Source organism: Drosophila bipectinata, chromosome XR, assembly GCF_030179905.1.
Source record: "Drosophila bipectinata strain 14024-0381.07 chromosome XR, DbipHiC1v2, whole genome shotgun sequence".
Lineage (NCBI taxonomy): Eukaryota > Metazoa > Arthropoda > Insecta > Diptera > Drosophilidae > Drosophila > Drosophila bipectinata.
The window spans coordinates 20,604,530-20,617,500 of NC_091735.1; the positions used below are offsets into that span (position 1 = coordinate 20,604,530).

At 39.1% G+C, this 12,971-nt stretch overlaps 1 long non-coding RNA gene and 3 other non-coding genes across 4 annotated transcripts; 2 read left to right on the plus strand and 2 right to left on the minus strand.

Annotated features, from left to right (window-relative positions):
* Positions 1–2,700: 2,700 nt before the first annotated feature.
* On the plus strand, positions 2,701–3,548 carry LOC108132483 (uncharacterized). The gene is made up of 2 exons (XR_011444285.1): positions 2,701–2,908; positions 3,026–3,548. It is a non-coding gene; the product is annotated as an uncharacterized lncRNA (long non-coding RNA).
* A 3,349-nt stretch (positions 3,549–6,897) lies between these two features.
* Positions 6,898–6,979, plus strand: TRNAS-AGA (transfer RNA serine (anticodon AGA)). The gene has a single exon. It is a non-coding gene; the product is annotated as a tRNA-Ser (tRNA).
* A 5,312-nt stretch (positions 6,980–12,291) lies between these two features.
* TRNAS-AGA (transfer RNA serine (anticodon AGA)) lies at positions 12,292–12,373 on the minus strand. Its single transcript has one exon. It is a non-coding gene; the product is annotated as a tRNA-Ser (tRNA).
* Positions 12,374–12,644: 271 nt separating this feature from the next.
* TRNAS-AGA (transfer RNA serine (anticodon AGA)) lies at positions 12,645–12,726 on the minus strand. The gene has a single exon. It is a non-coding gene; the product is annotated as a tRNA-Ser (tRNA).
* Positions 12,727–12,971: the final 245 nt, after the last annotated feature.

The following is a 12,971-nucleotide window of genomic DNA, read 5'->3' on the forward strand; positions in this document are numbered from 1 at the left end:
GGGATTCAAGTGTATTGGATTAAAGCCATTTCCAGCACTAATTCCGAAATGATGAGCATTTTCTGTGACCAGTGCTGTGTAGGGTTAAAAAACATGACCATTACCACTTCAAATCTTTAAAAGCAATGACTTTAAAGCTAAGAAAGCTATGACTATTAATATGAATTGCACTGAGAGTCCAAAGACACTTATTTCTCATAAAAACTGGCATTAATATTTATGGCTTTTGTCCATTCCCAACACTCAAAGTTAAATAACAAGCTCTTTTTATGCTCAATGCTGTGAAAGGCTGGAAATAAATAACTTTCCAATGAAAAGCTAAAAAAGCAATGACTATCACTAGAATTCTAAATAAAGAGCCTGAAGCACTCATTCCGCGTAGAAACTGCCATCAGTTTTTTGGAATTTTGGCCATTTCCAACACTGAAACTCAAGCACATGCACTTCCCATGCCCAGTGCTGCCAAAAATTGTTAAAAATTTTCACTTTGAAGCTAAAAAGCATCGACTATTACCAGAAATGTTACTAAAGAGTCCCAAGACACTCATTCAATTTCCGCGTAGAAAATTGCAGCCAAAGGAATCGCATTCCTTCAGCAGATGAACCAGAAAGCCGGCCACGCCCACTAGTGGCAAAGGCGTAAAATATACGCAATTAGCAGGCAGTAAATAAATCGAAAGGCTCCACTTTCGAGGCATTTGGCTGGGAAGGCCCCGCCGCCCAGCCCCTGGACTGATGACATAAGTGTTAATTGAACAAGCCGGCCAGACCCCTCTCCTGCTTGGGTGAGTTGTTCGGAGAGTACTCTTACCACATGTTGCATGTGGCAATTACGCACATCTAATGCAATTTCAATAATTGGGCATCAAATTTATGGAGCTACACCAACAACCGGCGGTGTTGCCACAAATTACGATGTGCGAACATCTTTTGGCCGGGATTCTGATTCAGATTCTGGTTAAAAAGCGGCTATATTTCAGGTGCGAATCTTGGCCACATTTTTTTTTCTCAGACCAGTGTGTGTGTGTTTGAGTGCTCGGGTGCACTCACCTGCAATTATTTCTATTAAAAAAAAAATGGAAAGAAAAATAGTGAAAAGTATGTACATACATAGATGTAAAAATTGTTTTCCATAAAAATATTTCCTATTTGGCCGCCTGAACGCTCTCTTTTGCTTTATAATTGTTTGAAATTTGCATGCGAGCCGTGGCGTTGCGCATATGGGATTCTATTAGGAAAAACATTTCGCAATTGCGTGCTGATTGCTGGTTGCAAGTTGCAACTAGCAAGAACTCGGCACAGAACTTGCCACAAAAAAGAGACTTCCGAAGGCAGAGAAGAACGCTGTGGTGGACGCAGTCTCTTCACGTGGCTTTGTGTTTGTAATGTGAAATTGTGAAATTAAATTTACAAAAAACACAGCCCAATGGGTCTAGTGATGGTAAGCGAAATAATACTTAACGATACTTAGTCTAAATTATAATTATACATTTATAACTAATTATTAAAAATTTAGTAAAATGGGAAACGTCTATTAAAGTCTATAAAAAATATTCTTAAATAAAGAGAATGAAAATCTTGTGAAAAGCCTCTAGAATTATGTCTAGAGGCCCAAATTTCAAGAAAAGAAATATTTGTTAATAATTTTAAGAGCTTTTAGTTAGAGCCACTCACGCTGCCATCACTACCATCAGCCCTCTTGACCAATTGCCGCCCTTGCATGCACCGGATTATTAGTTCCGGCCGCCTGAACGCATTTTCCGCGCACCTTCCCCGATATCCCCACCGCTCTCCATAGTATTAATAATTTTAATTAAGTCTAAAATTAAGCTTTGGCGCGTAATTATGCGAATCGTCCAAAGTCTTGTATGCAAAAACGCTGCACTTAACCCCGTCCCATCCTCCATATCGTCTGCTTCGGCCGACTTACTGGCCAATTACTGCATGCACTCGGGACACGCCCACTCTCCTTTTAAGGCTGCCGCCTTTTGGAATTGCCAGCAAAATCCATGGCTAAAGCTTAAGCAACTAATAATTATAATGAGATAATTCAAATTATTCAGAACAAAGTGTCTATGGAGTAGACGCCTTGGGTCTGGCAGACATACCCTTTGGGGGTTTTATTTTAAATTATTTTAAAAATTCTACCATATTTTTAAAAATTCTATCATGGATCAAGTTTTTAGATCATAATTCCCAGTCATTGTATATATTCTTGATCAGCATCCACAGCACAGTATTTATAACCATTTTAGAGACTATAAGAGATAGAACTAACAGAAGGCTTTGGATGAAGAATCCACTGCATTTTCGTTGATAAAAATTGTATTGATTGTAGATTGTAATCTTAAAGAACAAAAATTTCAGAAACTGGTTTTGGGTTTGTTCTTTTGTTTCGTTGGGTTTCTGGGTAATAAACTATAATGGACTCAAATAACTCATAAAAATGAACTAAGATGTAGACCTCGTAAGGCAACATCTACAAGTATACTGGATTTTGTAAAGATTTTGTATCCTCCCAAAAATTTAAAAAAATTACTATTCGAAAAACGGACTCTGACGCTGATTGTTAGGAAATCAATCTTAAGATACTCCGCTAAATGGTTTGAATAAAAACCGCTAAGATATAAAAATTCGAAGGTCCCATTTCGAGCATCCTGTGTTTATTCCTTAAAAAAAATATACCCATTGTAGGCGGCCACGAAAACAATGTCTAGTTGTAATTTAAGCTTTTACCCAACCCGACTGTCTGTTCCATCAGTTTCATTCTGAAAGCCTCACCGAGAGGTCGAACAGAACAGGCAGAAATCTAAAAAACGTTTCGAGAAAGTTGAAAAAATTTACAGATCAAAAATTTGAATATTATAAGGAAATCGATCGTGAGATATAAACATTGTAAAGTGCCATTGTGAGTAGCCTGGGTTTATCAAAAAAAAAAAAAAAATATACACATCTTAGGCGGGCACGAAAACAATTTATAGTTCTAATTTAAACTCTTACCCAACCCGACTGTCTACTCCATCAGTTTAATTTGGAAAGCCTAGCCGAGAGGTCGTCCAAGCTTCGATCATTTCAACAACGCCATGGAGCACCTTAAGATCAATGAAAGGGTTATTATCGTTCGCTCGAATGGAAACTACCAACAATGCAGAATCATTAAGCTTGACGCAGGGGCCGAGGACTTGGTGACCGTCGAGTGGATGGAAAACTACATGCGTAGTTCCAAGGAGATGCCACTGGAGGAGCTCTTGCTGACCAATCATAAGATGGCCAAGCTCGTACACCCAGGCCAGCCGTGCCCTTCGAGAGACCTAACAGCCCACAAGCGCTATCCTTCGGTAGAGCGCGGGAAGTGCGAGTGAGTGGCGACTCCACCACCCAACAACAAAGACAAGACGACCCCGGATGTCCCATCTCCGAGCTGCAGATGCAGCTGAAGGATGAGGGATCTGGTCCACAAGACAAGCCATAGAAATTGTATTGAGAAGCTAGTTCGAATGTTAAAAAGTTAGAATCTGATAATCAAAAATAGGCTGCTGTGTTGCAAATAGTTTAGTTTTTTTAAAGGGATTTGGGATGGGGGAAGCGACCTGCATCGTTGGGACTGGGGATATCGGACTCAAATTCTGTCAAAATTGTTAAAACTTTGAGTGGAAAATGCATATACAAGGGAAAGTATAAGGCACAGATTCGTATGTATTTAAACCTACCTATATAAAGGATATGGGATATGATAACTTAGGGTAAAACATTTTGGGTTTATAGAATGATACAAAAAAATAGCTTTCTAGTATCTCTGTTGGCCAAAAGCTATGAGCCGCAGCTTGCAAGAATTCGGATCAAAAATCCCCCTCGATCTGGGCTTCAAGGCATATGCCGGATAAAGAATGTTCAAAGATCACAACTACATCTATGTATTACTAGGTATTTATTGCCCTTGCCAAACTCTCTAATTAACCAATCAAAAAAAAATTGAAACTTTGGCAAGATAATTACAATGGCCAAGGCCAAAACATGGCCCAGAATTCCCATCCAAGCCGGAACTGGATAGTAGAGAATGTGGCCCAAACGCGGAGAGATGTGGCAGCCGCCCACCTTGGCAGGCTCGATTGGCTCGAAGCCGCCCCTCTCTGCAACAGCCCATGGGCAAAAGTGCGTAAAAAGGGGTCGGGCTGAGTGAGGGGACTGGTAACGGCAACAATCCAGTTAACAGTAATTGCTGGCGCGTCGTGTTTTCGGACCACCAGTGGATTGATTAACTACGTGTTCGATATTTCAGCGAAGGCCCCTTCAGAGGCCCGCCTCTGGGCCCCCAGCTGTGTCACTCCGCTATTGATAATGCGGCCCAGCCAACCATGTACTGAGAGAAATCTAATGGGGGATTATATTATCATACTTTCATACTACTGATCTTACTACTATCATACCAACATACCATCATACCATCATACTATCTTACTATCATACAATCTTACCATCATACAATCTTTCCATCATACAATCTTTCCTTCATACTATCATGGTATCATTCTGTCATACTATCATACTATCATACCATCATACCATCATATCATCGTACTATCATACTATCATACCATCATATCATCATACTATCATACCATCATATCATCGTACTATCATACTATCATACCATCATATCATCATACCATCATACAATCATACCATCATACCATTATACCATCATAACCATCATATCATCATACAATTATCTATGAATGTCATTCTTCAGTCATTCTTAGAACTTTGTCAACCTACTGTGACTAGGCAATATCCTAGTCCTCAATATTTTTTCTCAGTGCATCTGCAGCCGAGCCAAGTGTTCGGAGAGCTGCAGCCAAGTCCAAATCAAATTTACGTTAATGACCACTCAAATGGACAGCGTAATGGGCCATGTGGCGCTGGACAGAGACGGAACTAGAGAAAGAGACGAAGACGGTGACACTGACAGTGACAGCGATAGGGAAAGGAGATGTAGACCGGGACAGAGACGGAGATAGTAATAGAGAAGGAGAAAGGCCGGCGGAATGAGAGGCTAATGGCATCTGGCTGGTGTTGCGTGCATTTGACATTCTGGCAGCCAATGCCTTCAATAAACGCACTCGAAAAAAAATATTTATTAATATTAAGTTTATTAAGAAAAATTAAGCAAACAGATAGCTGGAGAGGATCTCTTTTTTTCTCCCTGTGTATTGGGGGAACTAGCTGACTCGGCCTGTGGGCGCTTGCCAACGAAATGGGCCTCCCCTTTCTCTCGGAAAACGATTTGCCGGCCAACTCGGTGATAAAATGGAGCAGAAAGTCTTCTTTCTGATTAGACGGGGAAGATCCCGATAAGATATGTTTTTAATAAGCGTCAAATAGGAGACCTTGCACTACTAATACACTCGAAGAAAACTGACCCACTGGCCAATAAATCATTTAAAAACAAATAAATGGAAAACCAGCAGCCCCTGCGATAAGAAAAGTGGATTGTGATGAGCAATAAATCGATTCCAAGTGCCCCCGGGAATCGATCCAGGAGGGGAATGACCTGGTATTAAATTCCCCGAATAATACCGGGGCATGTTAAGGAGTCAGCGATGGCTAATGGATAATGATGATGACGAGGATGAGGATGATGGAAAAGGGGACCCCGGTTCGCTTCGTTTCGATATTTAAACGCATATCCATAAATTGCAATGCCCCGCGGCAATGCCACCAATGCGACTACCTCAGTGGCAAGTGTGGCAAGAGTGGCATGAGTGGCAAGAGTGGCAAGTGGCAAGTGTGGCAAGTGCCAGCTGCCAGCTTATGCTGGGGGATCGCAATGTAACGGATCTCAAGGGTCTTTGGCATTTTTTGGCTGCCGTATCTCGGGGGATTTCGCACCTCCTCTTCTAAAGGATATACCTCTTGGGATTAGGGTTCAATTTTGCACCTGCAGTCTTGTAGCTGCCCCCCCAGCTTGCCACTACAACTTAATTGAATGTTGTTGAGCGTGCGAGGGGCAGCTGCTTATCGGCTGGGCAATTAATTCCAGCGATTTGCTTAGCTGTAAAATTTGTATCTGTAACAGAGTCCCATAGCCTTGTAGCCTTACAGCCTTATATCCATATCCAGATCAAGGGATACCGACTGTGCCGCTGTGCCTTCTGGCTTGGAGGGGGACTTTATTTTCTTTTCTTTTTTCAGTCATTTATTCCAGTACAGATCCAGCTCCAGATCCTGGGGAGTTTTCGGGGTTCGCGTTGCCTGTCAACTGGCCACCACAGAACGTAAATCAAGAAATTTGCTTAACCCACGCGCCACCAACTCCATACCATACAGAGGGAGAAAAGTATTTAAATAATAGCACTAGCCAAGTTATAGTCTAGTTTTTACCTTGAAATAGATGCTATTTTTTTTCTGAAAGTGCCCCTCAACAGGTGCCCCCTTTGGACTGCAACGGGACGCATGCGCCTTGCTCTTCTCTTATTTTGTATTTTTTTTTTTTTTTTTTTTTTGTGGTTGTCTCTGGCAGAGTTGCCAAAAGGCACAATGGGTGGTAAATTGAAGCTTTCAACTTGCGGCTGTCCGGGGCCGTTGTTTTTGTTGGTTTTCGGGGCACACCGTCTTGATTTCAATTCGTTGGCGGCTGTTTTGACAATGTGCACCGCTTTAATTGGAGCCGTGTCATTAGGGGCACGCAATCGCAATCGCAATCCGAACGACAGACGACAGACAGACCACTTGAATGGCAAATGCTTGAATTAGAAATACATTTGAAAGAAATGTCAGCAATGGGCCCAGGGAACAGGTTTTGGCCCACTAGTAGTAGTCCAAAATAGATATAATTTTCATGAATAATTTGTTCACCAAACTTATAAAAGTTGCTGCTAAGACCAACACTCACATGAAGCAGTCGTGGCCGAGCGGTTAAGGCGTCTGACTAGAAATCAGATTCCCTCTGGGAGCGTAGGTTCGAATCCTACCGACTGCGATGCAAACATATCTTTTTTTTCTAATTTGATTAAAATTTAATAAATTAAGTAACAAATCAAAGCTTTAATAAAATATTTAATAAATACCATTCTCCTAATATCACTTTTTCCTGCCTCAATTGATAAAAAATGTTAAAAACAATGACATCATTATCGTTTATAGATCATAAGTTGTCTTCTCTTTCTAATTCAATACCAAACTAGAAGAGCTCCGATCATCTGAAACAAAAAATCAATATTTCAAGGAAAATGATAAAAAAAAACTATAATCTTCTTTGGTTGGTTTTGGGGAACTTGTCGTTGTCTTCCCGACAAAAAAATAGCGAAAATAAAACATCAGAAAGGAAAGAAAAAATAGGGAATAAAATTTCCTGCCACTTGGTGATAAGCAAAAGCAAAGTTTTTACCTTGGCACCCACTCACGAATCCAAGTCCGCCAGTCGATGAAAAACTTTTCGACAGGTCTCGGCAATTTAGGCCGAAATGCCACAAAAAACAGAGACAAGACTGCACCAAAGATAGGAAGTCAAGCAAGAAACCGATTCGGGATACGCTTTTTGTGAAGAAAAATATATGAACTCTTTTTTAAGTATTTTTTATTGGATAATATTTTTTTTCTTTTAAACGTTTCAAATAGGATTAATTTATTTTTGTACATCAAATTTTTTTCCTATTTTTACCTGATTAAAATGAAACGTAAGAAATATTTGTCTTGAGTTGTTTTTAATAAATAAATAGGGTTAATTACATTTTTTCAGTTTTTTTATTAGGTAATAGTCTTTTTTCAAGCTCTTCCAAGTATTTTAAATAAGTTTAATTTATTTATTAAGATACCAAAAGTAAAAACACAAAAAAGTGTGCCCAAACTCCTAAAATTTATTTATATGTATTTGGAAACTTATTAAACACCTTAGCCAACATTAGTAATATTAAACATATATTAAAAATCACAGTGTTTTTGACGCTTTAGAGTGACCACATACTCCTAAAGTTTTGTTTAGTAATTTTTAATAGATAATACTTTTATTTTTAACTCCTGCATGTGTTTTATATAAGCTTAAGTTGTTTTCCAAGTAAAAAACCTAAATCACCTTAATCAAAGCATAAGAAAGTGTAACTAAATTTTTAAAATTTGTAAATTGTTTTCTTCATAAAAATAATATTTTTTCTGCAACCACCTTTGATAATTTCCAATTCCAATTTAGAGTGACCATATACACTCAAAAACTAACCTCAAACTTCTGTCTAATATAGCCAATTTTTAGTTAATTTTTCTACAAAAATCGCACTATCCTGCTAGAAAGAGTATAACAAGTCGGGAAAATTGTCGCCACAAAAGTTTTTGAGGGTCTTCCCTTTCTCCCGTTCCCTGCTCTCCTGCTTCCTCAATGACTTTTGCCCTTTTAGCTGTTGTTGTTTTTGTTGTCCTCGAGGCTTCTCCGTTTCCGTTTCTTTTTGGCAGACGCCGTTATGTCTCGCAAACTTTCAAGGAACTGGTTCTATCCCCACCGCCCCACCACGCGCTCCGGCCGCTCTGTGTGATTCGTTTTGATATAATTTATTGTAAAATTATTTCCGTTTTGCTGCTACTTTGTGGCTGCCTCGATTCGTGTTCTTGTTTTGTGGCCTAAAACCCAAAACAGAATTCTTTTCCGTTTTGTTTTTTTTTTTTGTATCAATAATTGAAGGAAAAATACGATAAACTACTATTACCATTGTGATAATGGTTATGTTTAAAATATTTCACTAGAATTCGATAAATTTTATACACTCCTTTTTAAAAAGCCCGAAAAACGTGCTCTATCAAAGGGCTCCACTTAATTGGCGTCTATTTATGTCAACGCTGAGATAACTCAGATCGCACCGATCCCGCCATCCCGCCAGATCGTGAGTGACAAAGCCATAGAGGTCTTCAGTCCCGATCCGAAACAATGAAAATTGATATTGTGGAAAATCTTAAAGGCCGCAATCACCGCTACTACGGGGCCAACTCCCCTCATTACGCATATCGGAACGAAGTCCAAGCGCCGCAATGTCCCAGGACAGGTCTCTGGCACTGGTACTGGGCTCTGGCATCGACCTCCTCCTGCGGCCAGATCAAGAACCAAGTGAGGGCACCCAGGGTCCATCTCTCTCTCGGTGTCCATCATTATGTCAACGCTCTCAATGCGCATGTCAATCAAGATGAAGTGCCGCTGATACGTTCGTCTTGCGAATCAGTTTGGGGCTATTGGTTTCTCGATTTTCAGGCAGTTTGGATCGAGTGCCTCCCAGATTCCAAATAAAAGTTATTGCGAACAGATATTTAAATCCATTGGATGAGAAAACTACAAAAAGAAAACGGAAGCTCTTTAAAAATTTTTAAATGTTCCTAATAGCTATCGATAGCTAAGAAAGTTCAAATGAATAAAATTGTTTCTGTTATCAAGTAATCGATTTTTTCCAATTATGCGATATGTCGATTTTCACATTAAAAATCTACTTTATCAAAAAAGGTCCACCACCAAAAAGGTAAATAAAAATAAAAATGAAAATTAAATTTGATAAAGTATTAAGTATTTCTCTAAAACACATTTTTGGTGGACGGAGGTGCAGATAAAATCGATTTCTAGCTCTATTATGTATGTAATTGTAAAAATTTAACAAGGATTATAGTACCAGAAAATATAAACCAGAAGCGTATATCAAGGATTTTGTAGTTCTTATTGAAAGAGTGTTTCTAAAGAATAAGAATTTATTTTCTTGAATGGAAATAAGATCAAAGTGCTTCAAAAATGGGAGGAAGAAAGTTATGGACTTTATCGTATGGGAGATGCCTTGCCCTACTTGGTGGCAAGGGTATTCCAACAAGAAGAACGCCTGTATTAACACAGTATATGATACCCAATACTCTTGGGTATAAACTGAAGACTGCAGCCACCTAGTAGAACTAGAAAAAAAAAAGAAAAAGCCTGGTATAAGCCTAATACTTTGAGAGTACTCTTCATCGTACTCGTACTCTACAGTACTCTTCATAATTTCTGTTGGAAATTAAACAGTAAGGTATTTGAAATCGAGCAGACTATATGATACCCGATACTGACTTCCTCCCCGTCAGTTCTCAGGTGAGACATTCCCATAGTTTCTTCAACGCTTAGACATTCATGTTTTTTATGGCACATATTGTGGATTTATAACCGTTTTCGGCATGAGCTCTGAATTGCTAGCATCCTTTCACGATGGCTCTCACTACTCATTTCAATTTATGAGAATCGCCGAGAAAGTCTTTCCGTCCAACGACTTTATTTTATTATTGTGTGCAATCATTTTTTATTGTTTTGCTGGTCGGAGCTGAGGAGCTGATCCTGGATCCTGTACTGTCCTGTCCTGCCGGATTCCCTTTTCTGTTTCGTTTCCACTTTCAATTGTTTGCCTGGCTGGCCGGCTGGTTGGCTGGCTGGCTGGCTAGCTGGCTAGCTGGCTGGGGGCCTCAAGGAAGGGAGTCCTTTTGCAGCGCCGCCGAACGCTTGATATTTATTTGTTGTGTGCCGGCCATAAACGTGAAATTTACTGCGGAATGTCATTTAAAGTACAAACATTCTCTTGACTCCTTTTACCCGCCCGCTTGCCTTCAAGCCCTCGTGCCAGCGTGTCCTTTTTCCTCTTCCCTTATATATATATTTTTTTTATTTTTTATTTTTATTCTCTCTGTTTTTTTTTTTTTGTATTTTGGGATATATTTACTTGTATTTCGTCGAGGGCCGGACTAACGGTTTCTATGCACGCCAAATGACGCTGCTGTCAATGTCGATGGCACTACCATTGCCCTGAGTCCAATATTTTTTTTTTCTTTGTACCACTGCCTTTTAATACACTATCTGGGGAGGGTTCTATACTTTTTTATTGATATTATAAATTATTTTATATTATGTTTTTATATGGTTATTACTATTTAAAAATTATAACATTTTATTGCAACACCTTTCTGTAAGAAACGCAGGAGATGCCTAGATGCCAGCTTGCTTATAATACTATACCCGGTACTTCGACACCATCCTTATTCTTATTACGAATATTACTTCTTTCTTAAATTATTATTTTAAAAGCCCAATACATTTAATAAAAAGCCTAAAAATTCTAAAAACAAAAATCGAAGAAAGTTTGTAGACAAAAGACCCTATTATATTAAGACTCTTAAGGTTCTTTAAAGACTAAGAACCCTATTAAAGTACTACATTACCCTCTAGACTTTTTAAACATCATAATATATTCCTGTTATTCTTTTTATAATACATTCATTTTTTATTATTTTAAATTATTTTATATATGTATTTTCTTATCTTTATTTATATGTCTTTATTTTTAAATTTTATTTATGTATTTAACATTCATTTTAACATTTTATATTACATTTTATTATTTGGTACTGTATTATTTAATATTTATGCCATTCCGATATCCAAGCCCCAAAAATAGAGCATTTAAATATTCATTTTCCGCCAGGGACTCCATTTGTACAAATTTTTTGTGTGTCGTATTTTATAATCCTTTTCCTCTTTTCGGCTCCGGCTGGAAACAAGGCATTTTGTCTGTCTCGTCCTGGGATCTCATACCCTCTGACCTCCACCCGCTGGCCACCGCCCCCACACTCGATGCCGCACCAGCGTTTGTCACCATGCGGCTGCTTCCGGATTATATTTTCGGTTGGAATTTCTGTTTATTTTCCACGTCTTAGCAGCTGTCGCCGTTACACACGACCGCCCGAGGACACCGGCCGGCACCCGCCACCCGGCGCTGGCCAGGAACTGACGGTATCCCTTTAATTTCGTCAAGTGGCCTAATGCCGTTCCACTAAATGCGGCTAATCAGCCACCGACAAAAAACGAAAAGAAAAATAGAAACAACACAACGGAGATTCAAATCTGAAACGGATGTCGCCGGCTTGTTACCGCCGGCCTTTTTGCTTTGGCCAGGCCAAGAGGACGACTCTCGACGCCAGAGGCTCGCCGAAAAATTAATTATTAAGGACGAAAAATATATATCTGGGCGCAGGATATGAAATAAGCCGTCCGAGTGCCAGGGAAACGGTGTCGGTGTCGGGTTATCTGTCTGGGCTCGAACTGTTTACACCTGTACGCCTCCACCTGTCTTGTTCCCGTGGCCCTCTGGCCTTTACCTTTGATATTTGATTTAGATATTCCTAGTCGGTGTCTTGGTTCTTGATTCTTGGTTTATCTAGATTCTAGATTAAGTAAGGCGACACTGAAAAATGTCAGACTCTTTTTTTTTTATTAAAAAAAAACTCAAGAGAATTAATAAAAAATATCCGAAACGCAGTCGGTAGGATTCGAACCTACGCTCCCAGAGGGAATCTGATTTCTAGTCAGACGCCTTAACCGCTCGGCCACGACTGCTTGATGGAAGCAGTGCAGCCGAGGTCCTGTGAGATCCTCAGCTTTATTATTTTAATGGAAAAATTCCCACTTTTATTTATTAAAAACCCATATACCCATAAAAGTTACAAAATAATATTACTAATGGCAGCCGGTATTCGAATCTGTGCAGCCACGAATCTACTTATTACCTCGAAACTTTTGGGCTCTCTACTTTATCGTGTTATTTTTATAGAATCTGAGTCATTTTTTAATATAAAATCAAAAAAAATGTTAAAAAATAATCAATATTCGCAGTCGGTAGGATTCGAACCTACGCTCCCAGAGGGAATCTGATTTCTAGTCAGACGCCTTAACCGCTCGGCCACGACTGCTTGACGTAAGCAGTGCCATCGAGGATTTTTATGATCCTCAGCTCTATTAACCATCATCGTATTTTTATATAATTTTTAAAAGAATTCCAATTTACTTATTAAAAATATCAAATAGAGTCACAACATTCGAATCCGTTTTCCAAGAGGGAATCTGCTTTTTACCTCTAAACTCCTAAGCTCTATATTTGATCATGTCATTTTTAAAGAATCTGACTCATTTTTTAACAAAAAATCCATAAAAAAAG